The sequence below is a fragment of the Alexandromys fortis genome, unplaced genomic scaffold, assembly GCF_014885135.2.
Source record: "Alexandromys fortis isolate MF-2015 unplaced genomic scaffold, M_Fortis_MF-2015_v1.1 scaffold_60, whole genome shotgun sequence".
Lineage (NCBI taxonomy): Eukaryota > Metazoa > Chordata > Mammalia > Rodentia > Cricetidae > Alexandromys > Alexandromys fortis.
Window position 1 is genome coordinate 6869336 of NW_026067946.1, and position 14444 is coordinate 6883779.

Below are 14444 nucleotides of genomic sequence, written 5' to 3' on the forward strand. Positions count from 1 at the left end.
GAACCCTGATTGCTCTTTGGGCTGACGAGGGAGGGGGACTTGATTGGGGGAGGGGGAGGGAAAGGGGAGGCGGCGGTGGGGAAGAGACAGAAATCTTTAATAAATAAATAAATAAATTTAAAAAAAAGCACCAAACCAATTTTTAAGGCATGGGAATTAAGATTTTGAAGTCATAGGAGCATTTGCAAAGCAAGCAGGATGGATTTCATTCCTGAATTGGCAGCCAATGGATACTTCACACATATTGTGTATCATTCCCTTCTCTGTTGCTTTGAGGAAACACCATGACCACAGCAATTTATAAAAGGAATGGTTTACTTAGATTTACAGTTCAAGAGGGATAAGAGTCCATCCTATCAGGGCAGCAGCGGGGCAGGCGTGGTAGCAGGAACGGACATAATGGAGAGCTCGCATCTCCAGCCACCAGCATGAATCAGACAGAGTAAACTGGAAGTGGCAGGAAGCTTTAAATCTCAAAGTCCACTCCTAGTGAAACTCTTCTAATCTGCATCTCCTACACTTTCCAAATAGTATCATCAATAATAACCAAATATTCAAATACTTTCATCTATGGAGGACATGACTATGAATCTGACTAATAATTCTAACAGGAAAAGTCATATTTCCTTCAGGAAGTATGTAAAATCAAAATATTTTGCAAAGCAAAATGCCCACTAGAAGCCACAGCTTAACAACTGAAGCATAGCAACATCTCCAGGAACAATGATTCATGAAGGGCTGGCACATACAGATTTTATAAATAGTGACAAATAGTGACTGTGTTTCCTTATTTCCCAGAGTAGGGGTTGTTTGGTTAGAGCTTCCGGCTCATCTCTGCACAAGCTGGATAACCCCTTCTGCCATACTTTCCCCAATGCTGAGCAAAGGAATGATACTCAAGTGCTCGCCCAGGGATTTAGCTTTTGATCATACTTGGTCACAGTCTCAGCTCTGGCCTGGACAATCATCACCCCTCACCTAATGTCTCTAAAACTTCCCGTCCCAAGCTTGGGGTGCAACTTCTCTGGCCTTGTTCTCTGAGACCAGGGAACCCACCTGGGAGTTGTTCTTTTCTCAGTCATAACCCTGTTGCTATACTTATAATTTGGCTTGATCTAGCTTGATGCATCAGTGTAGAAACTTATTATCTGGAAAAAAAATCATGTGTGTGTGTGTGTGTGTGTGTGTGTGTGTGTTTCAGGCTTGTTTTGCTTTGTTTGTTATTTAATTTTTAACATTTTTAATTTTAGTTGCCAAAGGGTGGGACTCTAAATAAATGATGGAGAAAAATACCGGGAAAAACTTCTCTGCTACGTGCTGGTAACTACTGATCAAGTATTTATTATTATTGGTACTTCATAGACAATCCGATTCAGCTGTGTCTATCAACCAACAAGATTTTCCTTATTTAAAAACCTTTACATCTTACTCTGATTGATACTAAAACGCAGCGTGGGGAAAATCACATAGTTGATATCTTCTGTCTTTACTTAGTGTTGTAGCTCCAGTTTATGGAACCAGACACTAGGACAGCCTTGTTACCATGCACTGCTGTTACTTGTGTCATCAGCAGACGAAGGCTGAGTGATTTGCTTTTTTATGTCAAATTCTCATTGGGCCTCTGCTATCGATTGCATTTGCAATAGTTTGGTTGTACAGGGTTTCAGTTTCTGATTTTGTAAAGACTGACAATCAAAAACAGAATCTCACATTTCATGAGCATTTTCCATCACTATGTAATCTGTTTTGTCTTCTATATTAGCACTGAGATCCCTTGCACAAGAAACTTGGCTATATAATACATTCTATATACCTCCCAGAACTCTAATAAATGTCCTTGATAGGTGCCTTCTCGGATTACGTCACGTCATCATTGGTATATAGTGAGTGAGTTTGCTCTCACAGGTATCAACATGATGCACACACAACCATTCATGGGCCTCGCAGGTGCTGCGTGAGAGATAAGAACAGATTCTTATTGATTTCCTCTTATGGAAATATTACCAGCTATAGGATGTGAAAATATGAACAAAATTAATCAGCAGAGCTGGATGTAACTTTAATAGGTCATCGACTTCAAGGACTATTGTATCACGGAGGAATCCTCGAGGTGTTTCTGTTTGTTTGTGTGCACGGATAGGATTGCTTTACTGCAATTAATGCTGACATTCTCCAGCACGGTTCTGTCACTTAATAACATGGAGAGCGCTGAAGAGCCTGAAGCAGAGTAAAGTTAACTTGTAGCTCTTACAGAAGGAAGCTGAAGGGTGAAATGATGGCACGAGCTGAGATATCTCTAATAGCAAGGAAATGTTAATTACCTGGAGCTAACATAATGACCTCCCTAATCAATTAGGCAAGGAGTTCAACCATGCCTAGAAAAATGTTATCTAAGAGTGAACAGCTGTTTTTCCATTTGTACTGGAATAAATCTTTTAGCAAATGTAGGTTTATGACCTGAGTTATCCCTATAGCTGCATGGACCCTGTACTCTGCCTTTGGAACACAAGTCAGTGAGAAAACAATCTTAAGGGATTACTGGGCATGGGGGTTATCAGTCTTCCAATGAAGTCTAGCTACTGGCTCAGGACTTCAACTGGCTCCAAGTAAGAAAAGGAAGAAGTAAATGTCTTTAGGAAGAAGATCCACCCTACTCGTTAGAGATTAAGTACAGTTTAGCCCAAAGACAACTTTTTTTTTTCAAAAAAAAAATTGTACTAGCTTATGGCGTTCATTTAGCCATTTCCTGTCCCTCACTTAATGTGTCAGAGCCTGTGTGAGTCATTACCAAGATGAAGAATGAGGCAGAGGATATTACAGGTCCTTTTTCCAGTGTAATTCTCCAGACCTCAGCCAATAGCTAAGATGCAGGAAGATAACAGGATTCACTCAGAATTCCTAAACATTTTGGCAAAGGCAAGGCTTGGGCTGAAAAGCAGCCAACTATAATCCTAAGCTAACTCAGCAGGTGGACCATGGGCAGTGTGAATCAAAGATGTCAATGTATGCTTCTCTACTCTGAAAGTACAGTGTAAAAATAATGTCGAAGATGAAAGAAGGAATAAAGCAATATTTTTTGAAAAGTTCCCCACCACCAAATAGAAATATATTAGAAGCTCTACCATCTGAAAAAAAAATGTGGACTTTTTATAGTTGTTTCATTTTTGTTGTTGTTACTGTTTTTTGGGGGGAGCTACAGTCTTCACAACAAAAAATATGACACTTTTGGGGTGGGACAAAATGATCAGTGACTGTTTATTATAGATTAATATCCTCTACTCTTTTTAAAGAAAAAAGTAAACTAAACTATTTCCATGTTGAAAATGAAGGTATAATGTTGTGTTAACAATGCTTCAGTGAGAAGGGCAAGATAAAGTAAACACATAACAACAGCAAGATAAGTTCATTTCCACAAATGCTTTCCAGTTATGTGCTATGTGCCATCCAGACACACTGACTTGAACTATACAGGGACCACTGTACATCTGAACACTGTCCGTATAGCACTGAGCAACATGGTAGCTTTTAGGGAGCATCTGCTGTGTGTCAGTATCCACCTAGGGGCTAAAAAGAAAACAAACAAACAAACAAAAAAGAAATACCTGTTCTCATGAGGTTTGCATACTAAAGAAAAAGCACATAAAAAGCAATTAGAATCTGCCACATATTTCATACATCTATAAATGGTTTTGCATAACCATCGCAAACTTAAAGCTTATTTGCGGATTTCTTGCTCAAAAGCCAGAAAATCTCATTGCTTAAGACAAGCAATATGGCTACAAATTTGCTCTACTAAGAAAGGTTTATCCATTTTGCATGGGGGAATGGAATGAGCTTCTGCATTATCACAGTGACCTTGATGCATTTTCTACTCCTTCATTTACTGAAGTGGAGAGGGATGAGACTCTTCATAGTATATGTATTCCTTCCACATAAAGAAACCAATGTATTAAACATAGATTGAAGTAATATATTAGTCAAAAGAGTGAAAAAAATCATACAACTATATTTTGGAATGAAAATTCCTTAAAGATCATGTAATCTGAATTATGCCTTTTAAACAGTAAAAGTCAAGTATATCAGGAAACAAAATAAAAATACTTACATATAATTAACTACCTAAGGTCTGTTTCAAGTCGAAGGATATTAAGATGAGTTTCAAAATTAGCCATTAAAATTCCCATTATTCAGTGTTTTCATTGGTTGCTGATAATGCTAGGGAGACCTCAGAGTCTCTAACACAGCCTTAAAGGTCAGATTAATAATAATAATAACAGAACATTTTCCTTTCCTTTTTACATTTTATTTCTCTGAGTGAGTCATCAATTCTTCATAGCTATATGATGTCTGTCATGTCAGCAGATGGACACAGAAGTCCACCTCACTACTAACTGTATCCTTTTAAACAAGAGAGATTCGCTAAAATATAACAGGTAATGGATTTATTATTTTTAATGATTTACTTATTATTATTTGATGCGTATCATTTCATGTACATATGAAATGTGTCTGTATACTATGTGCATTACTGGTATGCACAGAGACCATAAGAGAGTATTATCCCGTAACTAGAGTTACAGACATTTGTGATCCATCATGTAGATTCTGGGAACCAAACCCAGGTACTGTGAGTATTTTTAACTGCTAATCCATCTCTTTCAATCTTGTGACTTTATTATTTAACAAACTCAATAAATATGTTGAAAATTCTCAAATTTAAAATACCAAAATCAGTGTTCATAAACAATATATCTTTAGGATTGGTAGTATAACAGGAGTATAACAGCGTATCAACGAACTCATCTGGTTACTGTCTTTAAGCAGAATATGGTACTCAAACTACTGAAAATCATGAGAAGTAATAATGGCTGTCATCCACTGTGCACGTGCTATATGCCAGACAACATCTATAATTAAGTAACAGCCTTTTACCTGAAATACTTTATTTCTATTATATAGATAAGGAAACTGAGAGTAAAAGAGGTTACATCATCCATCATCAGACACGTGGTAGGTGGAGTAGCCCAAATGCAAACCCAACTCTAAAACCAACGGCTGTGCTCTTAGACGTTTTGTGAGCAACACTTATGTCTCCTTAGACTTCTGATACCACATCATGTTCATATAGAAATGAGTAAAAAATCATGACGGTATAGAGTAGGAAATAAAACAGAAGAAAAGTGAGACAGGAACAGAAAAACAAATCAGTAGGGCAGTAGTTCTCAAACCTGTGGGGATCTAATGACCCTTTCACAGAGCTCACCTAAGATTCTCTGCATATGAGATATTTACATTGCAGTTCTTAAAAGTATCAGAATTGAAGTTATGAAGTACCAAGGACAATAATTTTATGAATTGGATCCCCAAAACATGAGGAGTTGTATTAAGGGGTTGCAGCATTAGGAATGTTGTGAACCAAATGCAATAGAGCAATGAACTTCTTCATAGGAAATGGAGGAAAACAAAAGCTCAATTCTGTTGGGGCAAAAGAAGGACTACCAGCATTAGAAAGGCTCGGGATGGATCCGAGATGAAAGGGAGATCAAATGTGGTAGGTGTGGCTGGCATTCTTTTAGACACCATCAACTATGAAAGCCAGCAGTGACTGTAATTGCATGTGCGGCATCTAAAACAAGTAAGCTAAGTAACAGATGGGAAAAAATATAACGCACAAAATCCTGACAGTACTCCTGTGTACTCAAGAGAGATTGTGATAAGCAAAATCCTACTGAATTACTCCCTGGAAGCATTCAACTTTCCATTTAGGTTAAACTGCTTTTGATTTATTATTTTTCTCAAAGGGGCCTATTATGAGTTGACCAGTTTCTTCCTTTATATAAAATTTATAGAAATAGCATGAATCTTTAAATGAGTCCTTTCTATGGTTTTATATCCTTTAGAATAATCCTTCCTCTCCTGCTGTCATAATTGAATAGAAAGTAGAGAAAAAAATGAAAATGTTTATAAAAATCCTTGCTATCTCAGGGAGATTGGTTAACAAAGACACAAGTGTAATAATTACACAAGCTGTAAAGCTTGTGTCTCTGTCCCTGATATGAGATATAAAGCTCTCCCTCTACTTCCAGCAGAGACTCGATTGTTGCTGAGAGTCGGTGCTCAAGTTACAGTCACAGTAATTGTTGCTAATACATCTTTTCTGGAGAATATGCTTGTGATTGATTAATTTTTTTCTCTTTTTAATTGAATACTGAATAGTCGGGGAGAGAAAAAGAAGGAAGATTAACTTCCACTGCAGTTGAGGTCTGTCAAAGCTGCATTTGTGTCTAAGTTAAAATGTTGGCGATGAAATGATTTGAGCAGAGCACAAAGACACTGAAAAGTTTACTCTAAGATGTACACCTCACAAATGAACCCCCTGGCTCCGTCAACATCCACAATTTAAATTCTTTTACGTAAAGCAGTAGTCACTATTAAATGCGTGCCTTATCCTACTGAAGCCCCTTGATAGGTAACTCTTCCAACTACACTAAAACATCTAGTCCATGTGCTATGTATCCATTTATTCAACCAATTGTAGATTGAGAATATTCATAGGAATGCTACATCTGCATTGAACATATTCTAGCCATTCCATTTGTCATTAAACTCTGAAAAAAAAATGCTGTGGGACAATGGTTTTGCCCTGTAAAGATTTGTTTCTTGTACTTGTTTAATATAATGCTGATTGGCCAGTAGCCAGGCAGAAAGTATAGGTGTGGCAATGGTGAACAGGCAGGAAGTAAAGGCATGGTAACACGAATTATGGGAAGAGGAAAGTTTTAGTTCTCAGTCATGACCCAGTTGTAGAGGAAGCAAGATAGCAATATGTGACTGCATCACCAAAAAAGGTACCAAGCCACATGGCTAACACAAACAAGAATTATGGGCTAACATAAGTTATAAGAGTTAATAAGAAGCCTGAGGTAATAGGCCATTCCATTTATAATTAATGTAGACCTCTGTGTGTGTGTGTTTTTGAATGAATGACTGCAGGACCAGGTGGGACAGAAACTTTAGTCAACACAAAAAGTCTGAAAATTATTCATGCGTCATTTATATTATGCCATGTAATAAGAATACTCCAGCTCTTTGCCCCATCTACTGTGAGAATGAAGACCATTCTCAGCAATCAGACGGTCGACATTCCAGAAAATGTGGTCATCACTCTGAAGGGGTGCACAGTCATTGTGAAGGGCCCCAGAGGAACCCTCCCGAGGGGCTTCAATCACATCAATGTAGAGCTGAGCCTTCTTGGGAAGAAGAAGAGGCTCCGGGTTGACAAATGGTGGGGCAACAGGAAGGAACTGGCCACCGTCAGAACAATCTGCAGCCACGTTCAAAACATGATCAAGGGTGTTACGCTGGGCTTCCGCTACAAAATGAGGTCTGTGTATGCTCACTTCCCCGTCAACGTCAACGTCGTTATTCAGGAGAATGGGTCTTTGGTTGAAATCTGAAATTTCTTGGGTGAAAAATACATCCGCAGGGTTCGGATGAGGACAGGCGTTGCTTGTTCTGTCTCTCAAGCCCAGAAGGATGAATTAATCCTTGAAGGAAATGATATTGAACTTGTTTCAAACTCGGCGGCTCTGATACAGCAGGCCACAACAGTTAAGAACAAGGATATCAGGACGTTTTTGAATGGTATCTATGTGTCTGAAAAGGGAACAGTGCAGCAGGCTGATGAGTAGACCTAAGTTGCCAGTTCCAGAAACAAGATCCTGAATTTTAATATGATTTGGGGTGTCTTTTGGGACAATAAAAGACTTGTATTGATAAAAAAAAAAAAAAAGAAGAATACTCCAGCAACAACAAGATAAAAGAAGGGCATGTGTCTACTATATACAAACACTTCCCTACTTCCCTACTTTATATGTGTCTGGTGCATCTGTGGATCCTAAACACCCTTTGAGAGTATATGGGATCCTATAACAAATCCTCTAGAAATATCAAATCATAGTTCTATTTTATTAACTTTGTTATGATTAAATTATTTAAGTAAGTCCTATTAAAAGTGCACAAGTAGCTCAACACTATCCAACTAGTAATTATTGCAGCTGGGAATCAACTGAGGCCTGTACTTTCACCCTCTGAATTACCCTGACCCTAACCCTAGTGTGTCACCGTTTCTCTCTGCTGCCTGCAGATGAAGATGTAGAACTCTCAGTCCCTTCTCTGGCACCTTCTCTGCTGCATGCTACCATGTTTCCTACCACAATGGTAACAGACTAAACCTCTGAGACTGTAAGCCTGTCCTAATTAAATGTTTTCCTTTGTAAGAGTTGTAATGGTCATGGTGTCTCTTCACATCAGTAAAACCCCAAGACAGTGGCTAAGCACTTTAACTTGAGAAATTTAGTAATCTATACTGATTGGTAACTGAGTGGTTACACAGTTACAGGCACAGAGAGATTTAGGTCACTTGAGTTTCACAGTGATGTCTAACAGTAGGTCAGTAGGTGTTGCCACATTTTACTTAGGAAAACTGACATTGAGAAGTTTTTTGTTAATAGTAGCAGAGCCAAGATCAGAACAGAGGGATCTAGAATCTGTAGGAAATGGACAGAGAACTTCTCCAATAGGACCTGAGGAGTCTCACTAATTGGTAGGAGGACAACAAGCGGGGTGAGTGCACAGCACTTGGCTTTTTCAATACTGGTCAACGTTTGCTGAGTGACAGCTCTATCTCTGCCTTTATCAATAGAAATGACCTCTTTCTTGTCATTATGATTGATATTCAATAGATTGCCTGAGGTACATACAATTGAATGCTCTAAGGCTGTCTTTTAAAACAAGCTAGAAATTTATGATGGAAATTTCAAAAACAATCTAAGCCAAGATTAAAAGTATTAAGAATTGAAATAATAGAGCTTGTAATATAATTGTTAACTTTTTCAGTAATGAAAAACCAAACTCTAAACAACAACAACTACAACAAAAAAAACCTCTAATACATATTCATATTATGTACTTTCTTAAATTTCCTCTAACTAAAATTAAGGGACTTCTTTTTTAACCAAAAGGAAATAATGAAAGAATGATATAATAAAATATGAGAAGGCATGATTTAAGTAGAAGATGATAAATATTATTATGATTTCACAAAAAGAAATTCATAACCAGAGAGAAAAAATACAAAAATTTGTTAACTATATTGAAATAAAATTAAAAATCGTTGTAGTTATAATTGCACAGAAATAGAGACAAATAATCCAAGAAAACAGAAACAACTTAAATGACCTATAATAAGTGACACGATTAAAATGGTAATAAAAGCTCCTCCAAATGAATATTAAATTCAGGCCTAGCTGAATTCTACCAGACCTTTAAGGAAGAATTATCATCAATGTTCTTCTGGCTATTTCATAAAATAGGGGAGGCCCACTATTAAATTCTTTTTTATGAAGTCACTATACCAAAGCTAGACAAATACACAACCAAACAAATAAAGTATTGCACAACCGCAGTAATGAACATGAGTGCAAGAATTCTCAATAAAATACTTATAAATAAATTAAACCATACATAAAATAATTTCCATACCCAAGTGGACTTCATAAGAGATGCAACATTGCTTTAATATATAAATGAATAATATATTCATATATTCAGTGATATAGATCATATTATTATCTCAATAGATTCAGAAAAGGCCTTTGATAAAGACCAACTTCCTTTCATAATAAAAGCTTCAAAGAAATTAGAAACAGGAAGAACATATATAAATATTTAGTATATAATATTATTTAGTATAATGTTAGCATATAGTTATTTAGTATAATGTTATGATAGGTTTGTCATATACAAATGTAATATAATAAGTATAATAACCTTATACTAAATAGGAAACATACAAGATCAGACATGTTGAGGCTGGTATGGCTATAGGCCTAAATAGAAAACAAAGAAAGCTAAGCATTTCTAGTAAAACTAGCAATGAGACAAGATCGTCCACTTTCTCCACTCTTTTTCAATATAGTGTTTGACCTTTTCACTACAGAAATATGAAAAGATAAAGAAATACAAGAGAAACAAATAGGAAAGAAAGAAAACAAACCTATTTGCAGATAATATGATACTGTACAAAAGAGATGCTCAAGCCTCATATTAAAAGAAAAACCTTAGTATTTATGAACACTTTCAGCAAAAGAGCAAGATACAAAATCAACATGTAAAATTATCTTCTTTTCTAGATACCAATATGATGTGGGAGTGATTTCTTATTAATAAAGAAACTGCCTCGGCCCTCATAGGACAGAAAATTAGGTAGGCGGAGTAGACAGAGGAGAATGCTGGGAAAAAGAAGCTGAGTGAGGAGTCGCCATGATGCTCCCACTCCAGACAGACGCAGGTTAAGATCCTCTCTGGTAAGCCAGCTCATGGGCTACACAGAATATTAGAAATGGGTTAGAACAATATGTAAGAGCTAGCCAATAAGAAACTGGACCTAGCCGGGCCAGGCAGTGTTTGAAAGAATACAGTTTCCGTGTAATTATTTCTGGGTATAAACTAGCCATGCGGGCGGCCGGGTGCCGGGGACGCAGCCCTGCCGCTCCTATTTCAACAGATGGCGCCCAGACGTGATGGGCTAAATCCACTTAAAAACCTGAGAGGGCTTAAAAAGGAGAGAGAGAGAATTTAAGACAGCTTTTTGCTGTTTCTGGGTTGCGTGCCGCAAAGAAATTGTCCTGACTCGGCAGCAGGAAAAAACTGGCTGTTTTAAAATGCCGGCTTTCTGGGCTGTGCCGCCATTGTGATCTCTGTCTGGCTCCGGCGGGAGACAGAGCTTATGAATGGAGCATTTGGATTAAAGTGCTACGATTTGTTTGATGGCAACTAGACTGCTGTGTGCCTAAAAGGGGGACATTGTGTGCCGCAGCTCAGAGGCACAAGCAGCTCCGCCATGCTAATGGTGCAATGTGCAAGGATCAGAGGCACGAGCGGCTCCGCCATGTTGGACTGGGCGGGGCCAGCATACAGTACCTGTTTTTGACCTAGGAATGTCACAGCTTAGATTCTTAAGCGCTTAGTGATTTAAAGGCGCAAAACAAAGTGCTCCTGGATAGTAAAAAAATTACAGATTCACAATAAAACAGATTCAGACACTGTTGGATGAATGTACGTAGGCTTGGGAGAGAGAAGAAAAAGAATATAAAAAATAAAGTTAATGTCTTAAAAAGAAAAAGGGTAAAGTCTTTAAAGAGACAGAGTACAGAAGTACAGATAGTTATAGATTAAGAGAAATAAAGAAAAATAAGCCACGTAAAAATGGAAAATTCACAGAGAGTCTGGATTATGTACATTGTGTTTTCTTTAAAATTTTTGACTGTGAAGGAGCTAAGTACAGAGAGACATTTCATTATATGGGCTGCCAAGCTAAACCAAAATGGATTTCATGAGGGTATTATGATTTCAGAATTTGGGTCTAAGGATATGATGCTTTGGAGAGGGTCTTCTTTTGTTTTTGCAGAGGATGAGACCCTGTGGATTGCATCTATTCCGATTTGGTATGATAGACCACGCCCTCCTGAAAGGTTGCTGTGAATACCCTCAAAAAATTGCTTCGCTCAATTGCCAACTGAGATGAAACTAGCATACAGGTTATATCATGAACAACCTAATTAACGACGCCCCTATTCAGCAGGAAGCAGTTTGTAGAGAAAAAACTACGCCCATGTTCCCAAATATTGTTTATAAATGTTCTTTTACATTTAAAGGGGGATATGATATAGATATGAATAATTTGCATTGGTATGGATTTTATGGTCAATTTTGTTATATGTATATGTATTTTTGATCTTGATTAAGGTATTGTGATTGTGTAGTTCATTTAAAAATGTAATGTATAATTAGGAAATATAGGTTGTTAATGGATAATCATCGCTAATACTTAAGCTTGTAGTCATGTTAGTTAGATTTTCTAGATATATAGAGAGATATTTTAGTTAGATAGGCATTCTTCATATCTTTCAAAGGCTGCAGAATATGGCATTTAAGATATTTTAATAACTTAGGGTTTTTCATGACAATGAGACACATTTGCTCCTGGCAGCACCAATCTATTTCAAGAGGAAGATGGGCATCGAAGAGAATCCTTATGGAGTTTGATAGCCATTTGGGCAAGAAACTGCTCTTGCCTGGACTGTTGCATAAACTGGACACAGAGAACCCGCAGAGAGAGGACTGCTGAACTTGCCTAAAGGTGAGATGACCTTTTGGGGTTCCTGCTTCATGAAAGAGTCTGTGAGACATTCTGCAGGACACAGCAAAAAGTGACTGAACTGTCTTTGGAATTTCTTGCTTGATGAGAATGTCTGCTGGATACTATGGGCCTGTAGGCCGAAGATGGATGCCCCAACGGTACAGAGGAACTTTGGGTGACTGTCCAGGCAGCGAGATGTCTCTGTCATTTCTAGAGTTTTCTTATTTCTTGTTTGATAGGTAATATTATATCCTTCTGGAGTCTTTGATGGAGTTGAAGAATGGTTAGTTATAGTTTTCCTTAGTTATGATAAGAGATAAAATAGATATAAATATTGTAACTGTAATTCTTACTTGATAACTGTTTTGTTATATGTAATTTTACTATGTTAAAGTTAAAGCCTTTCTTTTTTGTTTAAACAGAAAAAGGGGAAATGATGTGGGAGTGATTTCTTATTAATAAAGAAACTGCCTTGGCCCATTTTATTGGATAGAAAATTAGGTAGGCGGAGTAGACAGAGGAGAATGCTGGGAAAAAGAAGCTGTGTGAGGAGTCGCCATGGTTCTCCCGCTCCAGACAGACGCAGGTTAAGATCCTCCCTGGTAAGCCAGCTCGTGGGCTACACAGAATATTAGAAATGGGTTAGAACAATATGTAAGAGCTAGCCATAAGGAACTGGAACTATCCGGGCCAGGCAGTGTTTGAAAGAATACAGTTTCCGTGTAATTATTTCTGGGTATAAACTAGCCATGCGGGCGGCCGGGTGCCGGGGACGCAGCCCTGCCGATCCTATTTCAACACCAATAGAAACCAAGTGATAAAGTAATTAGGAAAACAATTTCATTCATAATAGCTTCAAGAAACATCTAGTGTACTAGAGTTCTTTCAAGGAACATAACTATATGTTTGCTCTCTTTCCCTCTCTCTCTCTCTCTCTCTTTCTCACACACACTTGCACATACACACATGCACAGGCACACACACACAAAATATGAGTGTGTGTATTCCAGCAATGATTGACAACACATTGGAGAGACCACATACTGTTGACTGAGTTTTCTGTCCTGCTTGGTTCCCACAGTTGTTAAGTCCCAAAGAAATCACACAGCAGTCTACATTAGTTATAAACTGATTGGCCTAGTATCTCAGGCTTCTTATTATCTCTTACAACTTATATTAGCCCATTATTCTTATCTGTGTTAACTATGTGGCTCAGTACCTTATTCGACAGGGTAGCCACATCTTGCTTTTCCTATGGCTGGGAAAGGATTGCCTACCAAGCTTTCCTCTTCCCAGAATTCTTCTGTTCTCATTGACCCCCACCTCTACTTCCTGTCTGGCTGTCCCACCTATACTTCCTGCCTGGCTACTGGCCATTCAGCATTTATTTAAAATATAACTAACAGAACACACACAGCAACACACACACACAAACAGGATGAGTGTATATAATCCAACAATGGCTGACAATACATTGGAGACACAAAGTACTTTATAGCTGCTGAGTCTTCAATAATGCAAGTCTCAGCGGAGCTGATCTGAACTTGCAGACCAACGGATTTCTAAACAGTCTCTGGCATTTAGCCCACATAGGAAAGCCAATGAACCTGGGTTCTAAAAGCAGTGGAGGATGATAGCAACCAACAACAACAGTATGCACTCACAAATGGAGGCAGCAAAGTTCTTTTCTCAGCCCTCTTCATATCTGGCATGGTGACAGACAGTGCGACACACATGTGAAAGACTTTCCTTCCTCAGTTAATGCCTGCTGGGAATGTCTTTCTCTAATGAAGTGGAGAAGTGTTGCTTAATTGATTCCAGATTTAATCAAGGTGACGATCATGATTAACCACCTCACCTAGTAATAAATTTATCCAAGGTAGTGAAAGATCTCTATAGCAAAAATTTTAAAACTTTAAAGAGAAATTGAAAAAGACCATAGTAGATGGAAGACCTCCCATGTTCATAGGTCAATAGAATTAGCATAGTGAAAATAGTCACAGCACACAAAACAATCTTAAGATTTAATGCAACCTCCATTAACATTCCATTGACATTCTTAGAAGAAAAGGAATAAAAGATTTTAAAAAATGCCCATGGTACCAAAAACAATCCTTTGTAGCCAGAAGAGCAAAAATAAAGATACTTAAAGTGTCTGACTTCAGGTCATAATTTGGGGCCATAATAACCAAAGCCTCATGGTATCTGTGCAGCCACAAACACATTGATCAATAGAACAGAA

General features: G+C 37.8%; 1 long non-coding RNA gene and 1 pseudogene across 1 annotated transcript in view; both read left to right on the forward strand.

Moving 5' to 3' along the window:
• Positions 1-12912, forward strand: part of LOC126505980 (uncharacterized) — a 15228-nt gene extending 2316 nt beyond the window's left edge. The window contains exon 2 of the long non-coding RNA XR_007593045.1: positions 11431-12912. This is a non-coding gene — a long non-coding RNA (uncharacterized lncRNA). The remainder of the gene's footprint in view (positions 1-11430) is intronic.
• LOC126505977 (60S ribosomal protein L9-like) lies at positions 7110-7691 on the forward strand (annotated as a pseudogene).
• Positions 12913-14444: the final 1532 nt, after the last annotated feature.